The sequence below is a fragment of the Populus nigra genome, chromosome 3, assembly GCF_951802175.1.
Source record: "Populus nigra chromosome 3, ddPopNigr1.1, whole genome shotgun sequence".
Taxonomy (NCBI): Eukaryota; Viridiplantae; Streptophyta; class Magnoliopsida; order Malpighiales; family Salicaceae; genus Populus; species Populus nigra.
In genome coordinates this window covers 12,009,676-12,026,246 of record NC_084854.1, presented here as the reverse complement: position 1 = coordinate 12,026,246, position 16,571 = coordinate 12,009,676, and the positions used below count along the sequence as shown (strand labels likewise).

At 36.0% G+C, this 16,571-nt stretch overlaps 1 pseudogene; it reads right to left on the bottom strand.

The window, feature by feature from the left end:
• LOC133689411 (uncharacterized) overlaps nucleotides 1-16,571 on the bottom strand; it is a 152,508-nt pseudogene that overhangs the window by 53,309 nt on the left and 82,628 nt on the right.

The following is a 16,571-nucleotide window of genomic DNA, read 5'->3' as shown; positions in this document are numbered from 1 at the left end:
TATTATATGAATGAAAAAATTTGGAAGAAAACTCATATCCCTATTAAATGTCATGTTTGTCCAACCATAGATAATGAGGGAGAATTGAGTTATGTCTTGAATCATTTTGATGTTTGTGTAAAATAATGTTATTTAGTGTAATTGTTAATCAGATTTAGACATTTAAAATTCAATGACGAAAAACTAAGTGATTGGACTTTGGAAATTCATTGATGAAAAATTAAGTCATTGAAAATTTAAAATTCATTGATGAAATGTCACTTGGATATTGATGAAATGTGTGGACATTAAAATGAAAAGTTAAGCACTTAGATATTGACGAAACATCCAGATGTTAAAAATTATAGTAAAAGATACAGAAAATATGTATGTGTATTGGATTTTAAGAAATATTTCTTGTTAAGGTTTGAGAATGCTGGTTGGATTGTTTGTGATGACTATGTCTTTAATGATATAAAGGAGGCTGCGGGGATAGGATAATAATAGGGAGTAGTAGCTCATTCACAAACTCGAGGTATGTGCTTATCACCCCGTCCTCTTTAATTGGAAACCTTGAATTTGAAAAACAAATACACATGGTTTAGGTGCATGATAGTCGGCTACATGTGTGAGGCTAGGGGCTAGGTCCCTTAGAGGACATGGTGGATGCATTTTTATGCAAGAGAGTCAGGCATATAAGTGGGGCTCTGAATTTGTTAACTTCAAATCGATCAGAGGAAATGTAGATTTGTTCATAAAATTTAATGATCGACCACAAGTGTAGGGGTTGCAGGTAATTTATAGTCAGTCGCATGAGCGGAGACTAGGAAGGTGTTCAACCAACTAGCTTCTTTATCCATGCATTAACTTTTAAATTTTAGTTCCTCTATGTGGATTACTTCTTGAATATCAGAAACTAAGGATATAGAAGGGATTGATACTTAGTGTTTGTAGTATTGATACTAACGGTATCGGTTGATAACGAGATGAAATTGATTAGTCTATGAGACTAATGGTATCGGTTGATACCAGGATATAAATGCATAGTCTATGAGACTAAGGTATCGATTGATATTAGGATGAAATTGATTAGTCTGGGAGACTAATGGTATTGGTTGATACTGGGATATAAGTGATTTGTCTATGAGACTAATTGTTGCGAACCCCATGAGCATTTGGTCACATAACCCACAAGCAAATGATACAACTCTCGGGAAGCCAAGAAATCAAGTTTGGAAGTGTAACAGAGAGTGCCTTAAACCTAAACAATCACCATCATTGTTGGAATTCGAAACCCCCCATCCAACGAATAGCAACGTGAACAAGTATAAGATGACGCTATAAAGATAATTGTTCTTCGATAAGTTAATTCAGTTCGTTAGAAAACCAAAATAGCAGAGAAATGAATCAAAATAATGTTTTTTTTATTTTAAAAAAATTATTTTTGACATTAGCACATCAAAACGATCTGAAAATATAAAAAAAATTAAACAAAAAAAATTCAAAATTTGGTGGAATGCCGTTTGCATGGCGTTCCCAAATGAGACTTAAGAGAGATGCAGCAATCTAAATTATTATTATTAAACAAAACATGAAACTAAAACTTAGGTTACAAATGTGTTTTTATATGTGTAATAACCTAAGCTAAACCCTGGAATACCCAAGATGTCAACTTGTATAAGGTACACTCTTATCAAACCTGATTTACTTGGTTTTCTAAGAATTTGGTGTCTTTACATGTGGGTTGCGTGACCACATGATCACGAGGTTCGCATCATTCGGTGATGTGCATCATGGGAATTATAATCCATCTTGTAAAGCTAAATCTAATATGCAAGAGAATTCAAATGGTCCAATGACAACACGAGAGCGAAACAACTACAAAGGGTCTTGACGAGTCAAATTGGAATGATTGAAGCTGCGTCGGAGTTAAAAATTAGCAATCAGTTTGAAATTGGTTCAAAGATGTTTATTTGCCTACAATTGGAACTTGGAGATGGGAAAAGCCCTTAATGGTTCTTTTAATGCTGGGCTACTTGAATTTGGGTTGATATGCAAATAAGTGAAGGAATTGAAGCTGTTTATGGTCAGAACAACAAATGAATTTGAACCCGAATTTGAAGTCATCCATTGCATGTGAAAACAAGACTAATCTAGGTGGATTTCAAGTTCAGAACGTGTTCTTTCTAGATTGTCCAACCATGATTGCATTGGACTTTTGTGTAAGAAGATATGGTTGTTTTAAATTTAGTCTGTTTATGTTAAGAAAGGTCGAAAAACGTGTGCTAGTTAATTTGTCTAAGTTAGTTTGTCAAAGTCTGTTTTTTGGGCTTGACTTCTGCCATGTTGAATTTTTTCTAACTTTGGAGGGATGTTCCAATTATAAACATAGTATCAGAATATGTAATAAGGGACTTTTGGCCAAGATTTGAAACTTAATTCACAGAATTAAGAGTTGTTCTTCCAAATTGATTTTGTGAAGAACCCTAACTGACTTATCACTCTTCAATCACAAAGAGTGTGGCATCGAAATCCCAGATTGATCTTTGTGGCGTCCAGATCGACTTATCAAAGTATCATTCTAGTCTATCCTCCATCTTATTTACCTTGAAATCATTATAATTCAGCCTAAACACCAAAAGAAAGACAACACAACAGACCCATCCTTCATCCATTTTCGTCAGATTTATTGTTGCTGAATTTTGAATCATTCACGGCACATCATTCGGTATCAGAGCTTGACTCTATTAATCAAGATATATCATTTCAAAATTTTTGTTTCTTGATTCCGCAATATTAAAAAGAAAAACTTTTCTCAGTGTTCAATTTCTTCTTCTGATTGAATTTGTGGCATATTATAAAAAAAAAAGAAAAAAAAATCCAAACGGCAGTTATTTGCTTTTGCCGTAGAAAACTAAACAAAGGGAAATTGGATAAAATGAACATGAAATTATGTAAAATTTGAAAACATGATTACTGGGGTCCTTATCACACTACATATTAATTTTGGGGTGAATTGGATATCTTTTTCTTAGGTTTTCAAATTCGAGTCTAATCAGGTTTGATTCGTAACGTTTTTGCGTCAGTATAACAAACCTTATCGTAAATTACTTAAATTTCATGTTATGTCTATTTGGATTGAAATAGAATTATATGTCAAATTTTAGCTTAATTGGATATTATTTGCTCAGGTTTTCAAATTTGGGTCTAATCAGGTCTGATTCATAAAATGTTTGCGTCAGCATATCAAACATTATCGTAAATTTCTCAAATTTCATATTCCTTCTATTTGGATTGAAATTACACTATATCTCACATTTTAGCTCAATAGGACATCGTTGACCTTAAGTTCCACATTTGGACTTATCGTAAACGAGTATGTTTTTACTTCAACTCTTGAAACTCTCTTGTTTCTATTGTTTTCATTTATTGCAGTATATTTACAACATATCTAACATATTTGGGTGTTGTTTCATCATATTTCATACTTCATCCCTGTTTTCATTTGAGTCTTCAGTTTCGTTCATTTTTCGGATAGATTTGCTTGCTACTCGCGAGACTATCATCACAATTTTGTCTTTACATGTTTTTTGTTTTATTATTGCTTCTTGATTTTTATACATCTATTTGGATTGCGCTGCTGGGTTGGTTCTATTTGAAGTGATTTCAGTTCCACAAGAACCGAAAGAAGGTGAGAAGAGGGAAAGACCTAAGTTTGAGTGAAACACGAGCGACATGAGGATATTTTTAATCTACTAACTAATTTTGCACGTACCATCATATCAGATCAAAACACACCACCCCCTCCCGAGGGTGAACTTAAGTTCCAAATACAAATCATGATGAAGATGATAGAAAGAATGAATTTTGTGTTGGCGAACGTGAGTGACAAACTTGAGAAGGAAGAGAAACAAAGGTTACGAGTTTCAAATATTTATGATTATAATGTGATGCAAACCTCGTGATCACTTGGTCACGCAACCCACAATCTTGATTGAGTAGAATGACACAATGGAAACCTACCCCATCAATACTATTGGATTGAGTAGAATGACACCACGAAGCTAGTTAATCTTTGATAAGTCAGATTCAGTTTGGTCAAGAACTGAAGAATGCAAGAATCACTCTCACACGTTAAAACTGAAAAATTCAGAAGTAATTATCATCAAAGCTGCTGAAATTTTGGCTTACATGAGTTGAAATAGTTCTTGAAAAGTTAACCCTAATGGACCCCTCATGTAGACTTAAATGAGGTCCACTCAAAACTAACCCAAAACCCTAAACTGAAAAGCCCATAACTTAATCCAAACAAGCCTTGGATCCTAACTGAAAACAAAGTATTAATTAAGCCCAAACAAGCCTTGGGCTGTAGCTAACAAAATAAAACAAAGCCTATAATATTAAATCCATGTTTTGTCACGAGAAGGAAGTAAAATATTATAGAACTGATTCAAGGCTTATTTATAGCCTTCCATGCAACCCCTTAATCCTAGAAACAAAAGGAAAAGGTAGCCACCCATGTTGTTTCCAAGTTGTAGAAGGATTCTTTTGTTTCCTTTGTTGTCCTCACCTCATGACCCAAATAAGGTTGTGTTGGACCCCTCTTGCAAATGGATAAGATGTACTAGGGTCTCCTCTTGATACTCTAATGGACCTTTCAATTTTGACCTTGTTGAAACATTCAAAACCAATGCATTCAATGCCTTTATCTTGGACCGAGTCATTGGACCATTTGGAACATGTAATGGGTGTTTGCTGGTGTTTCTGGGCTGGTCCACATCATCCCCTCTCTCCTTGAAAGGATTCGACCTCGAATCAAAATCTGTGTCAAACAACGTAAGATCAGCAACATTAAAGGTAGCACTAACACCATACTCATGAATGTAGCGTGGGTACAGCACACGGGCTCATACTCTCACGAATGTAGCCCTTTTCCATCAGCTCATCAACATGCCTTTGAAGCTCCTTCATCTCCTCAGGATTGCTTTTATAGGCTGGTCGGTTAGGAATTGAAGCTCCGAGTACGAAATCAATCTGATGCTCTATCTCCCTCAATCGTGGTAATCCGCTAGGAGTATTGTCGGGGAACATATTTCCCAATCGAAAATGGAACCACAACCTGTTTAGTCTCTTTCACTTCACCACTATCATTCAGCCATTGCAATCTATATAGTTTAGCATGCTTAACAGTACACAAATTCAATTTACTAACAAGGGTGGTACTACAAAAATTAACACAGCTTCCATTATCTATAATTAAACCACACACCTTACTTTGTACATAACAATGCGTATGGAAGATGTTCTCCCTTTGTTGATTAATTTAATCTTCCTTTACCTGAACCTGAAGTGTTCATCTCATAACCAAGGACTCCCCAACCGGTAATGCTAACTCATCCCCATCACTATCCTTCAATGGTGGCATGCCTTCACAATCAGACCTGTCACTTTCAGATTCCATATCACCATTATCTCTAATCATCATGATTCTCTTGTTTGGACACTCTGAAGTATGTTCATGTCCTTGACACCTGAAACATTTAACATCACGGGTACATTTAGGTTGAGTTTCAGATTTACCTTTGGCATCAGTAGGAACATCAACTTTAGCTTTTGGTGGTTCAGTTCTAGAAGGGACAAAGGATCTTGGCCGAACAGTACCCTCTCTCTTTAGATTCGGCTTCCAAGATGATGAAGAGCCCAAATTAAATGCTGGCCGAGCATGGCCCTTCCAAAGTTGTCTCTCCACCTTCGTAGCCATGTGAACCATGTCCTCTAGCTCCACATAGTGTTGTAGCTCAACATTGCCCGAATCATTGCTATCTCCATCTCTTTGTGATATTCATCTACTGTCTTATAACCTTGAATCAGACCTTGGAGCTTCAGATATAAGTCTCTGTAATAGTGGTTTGGCACAAATCATCTCTTCATTAAGACTTTCATCTCCCCCCAAGTCTGAACGGGTCGCTCCCCATTCCTCCTCCTACTGATTACAATTTGATCCCATCAAATCATCGCATACTCCGTAAAATCAATTATCACCAATTTCACCTTCTTTTGTTTAGAATAGCTATGGCAATAAAAAATCCAATCTACCTTTTTCTCCCACTCCAAATAAGCCTCGGGATTGTTTTTACCTCGAAAGTTAGGAATTTTAAGTTTAATGGTGTCCAACCCATCCATATCTTCATAAGTGCCCATGCCATGGAAATTCACATTCCTCCTAGCCCTGTTCAGTCCAGACATAATTCCTTGGCCAGCAGATGCAAAATCATAGTCATCTTCACCCGCATCTGTGTTTTCATCAACAAACTCTTCAAAATCGGATCTGACATCCCGTGCGGCCATACGGACCGTATTTCCTCGGTGATCAGCCCCACTATTCTGTTGCTTTATTGAATTCACCTCATCTTTCAAATCCTTGTACGTTCTAGACAACAACTCAAGTTGCTGGCCTATGGCTCGCAATTGGAAAGCTACGTTAGCGTTTTTTTTTTTTGGTAAGTTAATGTATGTATTAAAAGAAAAGGATACAAACATTATAAGGGACATACCCCAGATTTACAATGATAACAGAAACAAGAAACAACAGATGGCTACAGGCTAGCCATCGACCATAAAACTGAAACCTCACTAGATTCGTTAGGGAAACCAATACAACCAGCTAACTAACAAATTAAGAATATATGGTATTCACCCTCCAAGCTCGTTGGATCCTTTTGTTTTCATTTGTTGGTATGACATTCCTCATCAAATCAAGCTTATCACGAATGATACATTCGATTTGATTAAAGACCAAATTCGAAGTTCTAGACATTCCAGCAAAGATCCTTGCATTCCGTTCTTGCCATACATGATACACTGTAGCTGCAAAACTCAGTTTACGAGAAAAATTGACGAAACTCTTGCCATGCCAAGAGACAGTAGCCCATCGAATCCATACATGATACACTGTAGCTGCAAAACTCAGTTTACGTCAGCGTTTTCTGTAGCTGATTCGTTGTTTTCAGACATTCTTTGGATTTGTAAAATTTGGTTAATAGCACAAAATATATCCTCACACCTCTCGTGTATCACACAAAAAAATACAAGGCTTTTCACTCTAATAAGCTCACTACGCCTTTTACCTCACAACTAGCATTTCTTTTAGTTCTTTAGGAACTGAAATCAACAAATCAAAGTCAATAGCCTTCGCAGGACACTCTAATTATAATTTTCAGATTCAAGAATCAATAAATATATTGAAAACAAAGCAAAACAACTACGCCTTTTACCTCACAACTTGCTTTCTTTTGGTTATTTAGGAACTGAAATCAACAAATCAAAGTCAGTAGCCTTCGCAGCACACTCTAATTATAATTTTCAAACTCAAGAATCAATAAATATACTGAAAACAAAGCAAAACAAAACTACGGTTACGATTTTGCGAGTAGCAATGCAAATTCGTACGAATTATGGACGAAACGAAGACACGAAATAAAACAGAAGCGAATATTAGCAAAAACAGTTACTTGACTCCCATATAAACCAAATATAATAGAAACAAAAAGATTTGGACAAAACTAAACAGTAAGGATCATGTTTTGAAACTTGACGCAAATCTAACATGTTACGCAATTTTTACGTAACCGAATTGAAACCCAGACTAAACGATCTTGAAATGACCTCAAATTCAATATTTAGTATTATAATACTAAAAAAACAACAAAAATCAATTTATAGGTTTTTTTTATGTCTTGGTACCCAAACCCCTTGTATGATCAATTTGCGGCAGAATTAAACCCCCAATTAAAACCTCCAAAAGCCGATATCAAAAATAAGCCCAAATTTAATATTGGTGCGATCTCATCTCCAATACATAGAATATGAAGTTTCAATTTATTCTAAGGTGTTGTGCTTATGGTTCACAAAGAGTTGTGTTTCTGCAGCAGAATTGAGCCTCGAATTAAAACCTCAAGTAAACAATATCAGAATAAGCCCGAATTTGACATATGATGAGCACCCCCAATAGACTGAATATGAAGTTTAAATTGATTCTGAGGTGGTTCGCTTATGGTTCACTAAGAGTTGTGTTTCTGCGGCAAAAATTGAATGATCCTTCAAATTTCAACTAATCCCTATCTCTCTTTCTTTTTAATATACTGATATGATTAGAGTTAGTAACAAGATGAAATATAACCTTCTTTTTTTTGCTTAGATGAAGCAGACACGAAGAACAAGAAGATGGACGCAAACACTGAAAAACTTAAAGGAACACTAAAAAAAGAAAATAACAGAAGGATAAGACCTTGTTTCAGAGCCTAGCTCTGATACCAACTGATGCGAACCTCATAATCATGTGGTCACGCAACCCACAATCAAGATTGAGATCTGATCCCGGAAAGCCGAAATAGGTCTGATAGAAGTCTAACACAATGGAAACTTGCCCCAAGGCACCAACACTATTGGATTGAGTAGAATGACGCCACGAAGCTAGTTAATCTTCTATAAGTCAGATTTAGTTTGTTCAAGAACTGAAGAATGCAAGAATCACTCTCACACGTTAAAACTGAAAATTCAGACGTAATTATCATCAAAGCTGCTGAAATTTTGGCTTACATGAGTTGAAATAGTTCTTGAAAAGTTAATCCTAATGGAACCCTGATGTGGACTTAAATGAGGTCCACTCAAAACTAACCCAAAACCATAAACTGAAAAGCCCACAACTTAATCCAAACAAGCCTTAGGCTGCAGCTAACAAAATAAAACAAAGCCCATAATATTAAATCCATGTTCTGTTATGAGAAGTAGAGAAGGAAGTAAAATATTATAGAACTGATTCAAGGCTTATTTATAGCCTTCCATGCAGCCCTTTAATCCTAGAAACAAAAGGAAAAGGTAGCCCCCCATGTTGTTTCCAAGTTGTAGAAGGATTTTTTTGTTTCCTTTGCTGTCCTCACCTCATGGCCCAAATAAGGTTGTGTTGGACCCCTCTTGCAAATGGATAAGATGTATTAGGGTCTCCTCTTGATACTCTAATGGACCTTTCAATTCTGACTTGGTTGAAACATTCAAAACCAATGCATTCAATACCTCTTTCAATGTAGGTCTTGGACCGAGTCATTGGACTATTTGGAACATGTAATGGGTCCTTGCTGGTGTTTCTAGGCTGCTCCACATCATAATGCTTTTATGATGTTAGATAAAAAGCGTGAGGCTGAACGACTTGAAAAGATTTATAAAGAAACAAATAAAGAACGTGAAGAATGGAGATCTTTAGTTCAGCGCCAAAAGGATAAAAAAAAATGAAAGATGGCAGCAGTTATTATCATTCAAAAATATTGATATGAACCGGGCAACGAAAAAACAATCAGATTCAGATTCTGACTCTGATGTAAAATGCACAACTATCCAATTTCATGACAACAGTCATAATTCTCAATTCGACTATTGGATCGAGCTAAAAATGATGCGAACCTCGTGATTAAATGGTCACGCAACCCACAATCAAGATTGAGATATGATCCCGGAAAGCCGAAATAGGTCTGATAGAAGTGTGACACAATGGAAACCTGCTTCAAGGCACCAACACTATTGGAATGAGTAGAATGATGCCACGAAGCGAGTTAATCTTTGATAAGTCAGATTCAGTTCATTCAAGAACTGATAAGTCAGAATCGTACAAGGCCAGTATCATAATTTAGCATTCGAACCCTAGTTACATCCTATAAAAAAAGACTAGATTGTTTACTTACCAAAAAAAAAAAGAATGCAAGAATCACTCTCACACGTTAAAACCGAAAAATCCAGAAGTAATAATAATCAAAGCTGCCGAAATTTAGGTTACATGTGTTTAAATAGTTCTTAAAAGTAACCCTAATGGATCTACCCTTGTGGGCTGAACTAAATCACATACAAAACTGACCCAAAAACCCTAAACTGTAAAGCCCATAACCTGATCCAAACAAGCCTTGGATCCAAGCTCAAAACAAAGTTCTAGAAGCCAAAACATGAAAGAAAATAATAAAAATAACTGATTTGTTGTTAAATACCACCAACCCTTCTTTCCTTGTGTAGCTAGGATGGATAAGGAATTCTTATAAGAAAACAATTCTGAAACATTAATGAATCCTTGCCACACTTGGAGATTATATTGCAGGTCATTAAAGATCCTTGTGGAACAAGGAAATTCCCAAAACAAGCTCCCATATCCTTGTAGGAATAGGATCCTTGCCAAATAGGAAGTCCACAAGTCAAAAGGAAGTAAATAACAGAATTCATATAGCTTGTTCTGACCTATATCGTAAGTCCTTTCTGAACGTGGATTCACTTATAAATGTACCCCAACATAGACAGATAACTCTAAAATCCTATGGTAAAGTTTCAGCTCGATTTAACAATTGTATTTGAAGTTATGCTCAATAGCATAAAACTAAGCGGTAGAAACTCTTACGCCAAAATCCGAATCTGACCTTGCTTTGGTCATACACAAGGCTGAATCGTATCATTCCCTCCTTCAAGAAGATTCACCCTTGAATCTTGAATAGGACTAGTAGTGACTTTATTAGCCTCTTATTTAAGCCTTCGGAATTCCCTTATTGCTAACACCTTTCTCCAACAACACTGTAAGGCATTAGTGACTGCCAAGAATTTCAAATAAATGCACTGTACTAACCACTTGCGTACATACTTTTGAATGATAACAACAACGACTCTCCTTCGTCTTTCATTTTTTTGGTATTGTACCTCCATTTCCCATGAAGCTTGAAGATCATAGAATAATCTTCTACACTTATCAACTTCTTGTTTGAAAACCCCCAAACCATGGCTTAGTTTTTCGCATCTTTGAGTTAGAATCCTCCTTTTGTTCCCTCTCCCTTGCTGAATACATGACACAAATAGGAAAAATAGAAGAAGACGAAGACACAACAAGAATAGAGTGTAAGACAGGAAGAACACTGATTTAGACTCGAAATTACAAATCTGACTTTTGTTTGAACCAGAACTGATCGAAAACAAACAAATATAAAATTGATGAGAATGAATCAAACAACAACCAAATATCCCAAATATGATGATAATTTACTGGAAGGAACAAAATCAACAAAAACAAAACAAGTTTTGAAAGACAATGTAAAACAAACCCGTTACAGCAAGACAAAACCTGATTCTGGAACCTAAAGAAAATGCAACCCAAATGACGTAGAATTTAATATATAATATTAGAATACCAAGAAAACAATAAATCTCAGTTTATAGGTCGTTCTATTATGTCTAGGTACTGAAACCCCGTGGATGGTCAGTTTGCGGCAAAATTGAACCTCAAATTAAAACTTCCAGAAACAGATATTAAAATAAACCCAAATTTAGTATATGGTGCGATATCATCCCCAATACACAAAATATGAAGTTTCAATTGATTCTAAGGTGATTTGCTTATAATTCACCAATAGTAGTGTTTCTACGGCAGAATTGAACCTCGACTTAAAACCTCAAGCCAATAATTTCAGAATAAGCCCAAAATTGACATATGATGTGATCTCATCCCCAATAGACTAAATATGAAGTTTCAAATAATTATGAGGTGCTTTACATATGGTTCACTAAGAGTTGTGTTTCTGCAGCAAAAATTGAATGATCCTTCAAATTTCAACTAATCCCTCTCTCTCTCTGTTTTTTTTTTATTTTTAATATACTGATATTGATGCGGATCAGCCCAACACCAAGCGTAATCATGGCAACGACCCATTGGAGGTGCCAATTGGGCCAATCACAAGAGCTAGGGCAAAGAATCTTAAAGAAGCATTCGATTTGATGAGGAACATTCTATCAACAGATGAAAACAAAAGGATCCAAAGAGCTTGGAGGGTCAATAACATAGATTCTTAATTTGATAATTAGCTGGTTGTATTGGTTTCCCTAACGAATCTAGTTAGGTCTCAGTTTTCTGTTCGGTAACTACCCTGTAGTCATCTGTTGTTTTATGTTTCTGTTCTTATTGTAAATCTGGGGTATGCTCCTTATAATCTTTGTATCTTCTTGAAGAAGCATACATCAACTTACCAAAAAAAATCTTAAAGAAGCATTGAATGGGCTTGTTCAGAACATATGAAGCAAAATGGACCTAGAGAGGCTTGGGACATTTAAGGAGCATGAAGGGCAGCCTTTAATCCATCTAGTTCAGGTCCAAGAAGAGCCCAATTCATGTGGAACATGGGGTTGATGTGTCCGGCCCAATACCAGCCTTGTTAGGCTTGCTTTTCTTAATGCTACAAGGATAAAAAGTCAGCAATTTATTCTTCTAATTAAGTAACAAAGTTGGCCATATCTTATTCCTAAAGAGAGGAGGACTATTTAATGCTTTTCCTAACTTAAGAAGGAAAGTAATTAAGTCAGCATCAAATGAGGAAATTTGTTTTCTTATTTGTCCAAGTTAAACAAGGAAATCCAAGCTAATCAAGGACCTCAAGGGAAGCAGCAACACAAATTTTTCAAATCAGATTTTTTCTAGTTTATTTAAGACTTCTTAAGGATGACAAATCTGATTCTAGCATATTTAAGATGATAATTTTTGGATTTTTATTATTTTTATTATTTTCTTCTTAGTTTTTGGGTTATTATTACTTATTTGGATCAATTGTAAGTGGGCTTCATATAAGTCCACCTAAGGGGGTCCATTAGGGTTTCTTTAAGTCTAGAATCAGTATAAATAAAGGTATAACCAAACATGTAAGGTTACGCAATTTTCAGATCATTAAACTTCTTTGCTGCACTTATTGTGTGTTAGTGGGATAATCTCCCTTCCTTGGTTCTCTAATGAACTGAAAATGACTTATCGAAGAACAACTGTATTCCTGGCGTCATCCTTATACTTCTCGTTTGCGAATCAATATTCATAGGGTAGGGGTCTCCGTTTCCAATAGTGTTGGTGCCTAGGTACAAGTTATCTTTGTGTTATACTCCTATCAAACTTGATTTACTTGGCTTTTCAGGAATTTGTGTCTTTGCGTGTGGGTTGCGTGACCATATGATCACGAGGTTCGCATCACCATATTAATGTGGAGTAATCCTTACGGTATATGAAAACAATTATTTTATCCTTATTACAGTAGGAATCTATCATTAAATAAGTTTCCAAGTCTACTAAGAATACTTTGCAAACAAGAAAACTAAAGAGGAGGCAAGTTTAGATTTGATTCTCCTAACTTATATGAGACAAGGCAGCAAATCTGATCCTGCCATATTTAGGATATTAAATTTGGATTTATTATTGTTATTATTATTTTCTTCTTAGTTTAGGGTTTATTTATATTATTTGGGTTAATTGTAAGTGGGCATCATATAAGTCCACATAAAAGGTCCTTTAGGGTTTGCTTCAATCTAGAGTAGTATAAATAAAGGCATAACAAAACATGTAAGGTTAGACAATTCAGATTAATAGAACTTCTTGTTTGCCGCACTTTGTGTATGTATTGGTTAGATACTCTCCCTTCTTTGGTTCTCTAAAAAACTGAAAATCAAAGAACAACTGACTTCATAGTGTCATTCTTATACTTCTCGTTTACGTATTAATAATCGTTGGATGGGGATTTCCGTTCCCAATAGTGCTGGTGCCTAGGTACAAGTTATCTTTGTGTCACACTCCTATCAAACCTGATTTACTTGGCTTTCTAAGAATTAGTGTCTTTACGTGTGGGTGGCTTGACCACGTGTTCAAGAGGTTCACAAGCAAGGCATTGTTCATAAATTCGTTGTACATCTCTTTTCATCTTTGGCCGATAGAAATGGTCATGCAATACATCCAAGGTTTTTTGCAACCCCAAAGTAACTCATTAAACCATCCCCATGTGCTTCATGAACAAGCAATTCACGCAAAGAACTAGCAAGAACACACAATCTATTCTCTTTAAACAAATAACCATCCATCAAATAAAACTTACCAAAACTCAAATGGCCATATGCATTATAAATCTCGACAAATTCAGAATCATTATCATACAATTCCTTCACATATTCAAAGCCTAGCAATCTAGTATTCATGATGTAAAAGAACATACCTGCGCGAAAGTGCATCAGCTACGATGTTCTCTTTGCCTTGCTTATACTTGATTACATAAGGAAAAGTTTCAATGATGTCAACCCATTTTGCATGTCTCCTATTCAACTTACCTTATCCTTTCAGATGCTTCAAGGACTCATGAGCCAAATGGATTACGAACTCTTTTGGCCACAAGTAATGCTGCCATGTCTCATGTGCTCTTACCAATGCATAGAGTTCTTTGTCGTAAGTGGGATAGTTCAAGGTTGCTCCATTTAACTTCTCACTGAAGTACACAATAGATCTCATCAAAACAACATCTATTTTCATTCTAGACGCATCACATTCTATTTCAAATGCTTTCGTAAAGTCAGGTAAAGCCAAAACATATGCAAAACATAATTTCTCTTTTAAAAGAACAAAAGTAATTCTTGTTCCTCCCCCCATTTAAACCCCAATGACTTTTTAACAACTTCATTCAAGGGTGCAGCTATTGTACTGAAATCTTTCATAAAATGCCTGTAAAAAAACTAGCTAACCCATGAAACCTCCTTACCTCACTTATCGATTTGGGTGCAAGCCAATCCAGCATGGCATTAACCTATGGACTTCCCAATTTGGCAAGGATTCTTTTTCTAAAAGGATGCGTCAGCTTGTTTTGGAAATCTCCTAGTTCTACAAAGATGTTTAATGGGATGTACCATAGTTTCCAAGTGTGGTAAGGGTTCATAAATATTTCAGAAACATTTTTTTACAAGGATTCCTTATTCATCCTTGCTACAACAAGGCAAGAAAACTTTAGAATTAATTCTACATTCAGATCAGATTTCCTAGTCTATTTAGGACTTCTTAATGGTGACAAATATGATTTTAACATATTTAGGACAATAATTTTTAGATTTTTATTATTTTCTTCTTAGTATTTGGGTTATTATTAAGAGAGGATGGCTCCTTTTGGTTTGGTTTGAATGATCCCATAAAGCATTCAGCATTGCGTCGGCTCATCCATCAAGAGAGGATGGGTCTTTTTGGTTTGGTTGAAACTCAGGTTAGAGACAAGAATAAAGATAATGTTTCTCAACTTCTTCTGCGTAATTGGTCCTTCTTGTATAATTATGATTTCTCTTATCGTGGTCGTATTTGGGTTTGTTGGAATGCTGATGTGGTGAAGGTGGATGTCTTTGGAATGTCAGACCAGGCTATTCATGTTTCTATCACTAAATTAGCTACCAATATCTGTTTCAATGCTTCAATTATTTACGGAGACAATAATGCTTCCTTACGTGAGGCATTATGGTCTGATATAGTGAGTCGTAGTGATGGATGGTAGTCAACCCTATGGATTCTTATGGGCGAATTTAATGCTATCCGTAACCAGTCAGACAGGTTAGGAGGGTCTACTACATGGGCTGGTCATATGGACAGATTGAAAACATGTATTTGAGAAGTGAAAGCGGATGATTTTCGATATTCAGGTATGCATTATACTTGGTTGAACCAATGTCCTGAGAATCTAATTATGCGGAAACTAGATAGTGTTTGTCAATGAGAAGTGGAATCTGAACTTCCCATTGTCAGAAGCGAGATTTTTGCCTTCAGGTATGTCAGACCAATCTCATATGGTGGTAAAGGTTACTGGCAATGATCAGAACATAAAGAAACCATTCAGATTCTTCGATATGTGGATGGATCATGACAAGTTCATGCCCTTGGTGAAGAAAGTATTGGATCAGAATTCGGGGGGTTGTCCAATTTATCAGCTGTGTTGCAAACTAAGAAAGCTAAAGCAGGAATTGAAACTTTTCAATATGAGTCACTTCTCCAACATTTCAAATAGAGTCAAAGATGCAAAAGATAAAATGGATAAGGCTTAACAGGCTCTACATACAGCGCATGAGAATCCAACTTTGTGCATGCGAGAAAGGGATGTTGTATGTAACTACGCTTCTATCGTCAGTACTGAAGAGAGTTTTTTCAAACAGAAGGCAAGGATACAATGGCTTAGCTTGGGGGATCAGAATACTAGCTACTTCCACAAATAAGTAAATGGAAGACAGAATAGAAATAAGCTTTTCTCACTTCCAAGGGAGGGTGGAGAGGTTGTCGAAGGACACGAGGCAATCAAATCAGAAGTAATTGCGTACTTTCAGCGTGTGTTAGGAGTGGAACAGATGCGTAGGGTTCTGAATGAGGAAGTGGTGGAATCGGCAATTAACTTGAAACTGTCTTTGACGCAACAGCATGTACTAGCACAAGATGTAACAAGGGAGGAGATTAAGCACGTTATGTTTAGTTTGAAGAACAACAAAGCCCCTAGTCCGAATGGCTTTAATGCAAGTTTCTTCAAAAGAATGTGGCACATAGTTGGGGAAGATGTAATCAATGTTCTTAGCTCCTTCTTTCAGACTCGTAGAATGCTTAAAGAAATGAATGCTACATCTTTTTTTTTTGGTAAGTTGACGTATGTATTAAAAGAAGAAGATACAAACATTATAAGGGGCATACCCCAGATTTACAATGATAACAGAAACATAAAACAACAAATGGCTACAGGCTAGCCATCGACCATAAAACT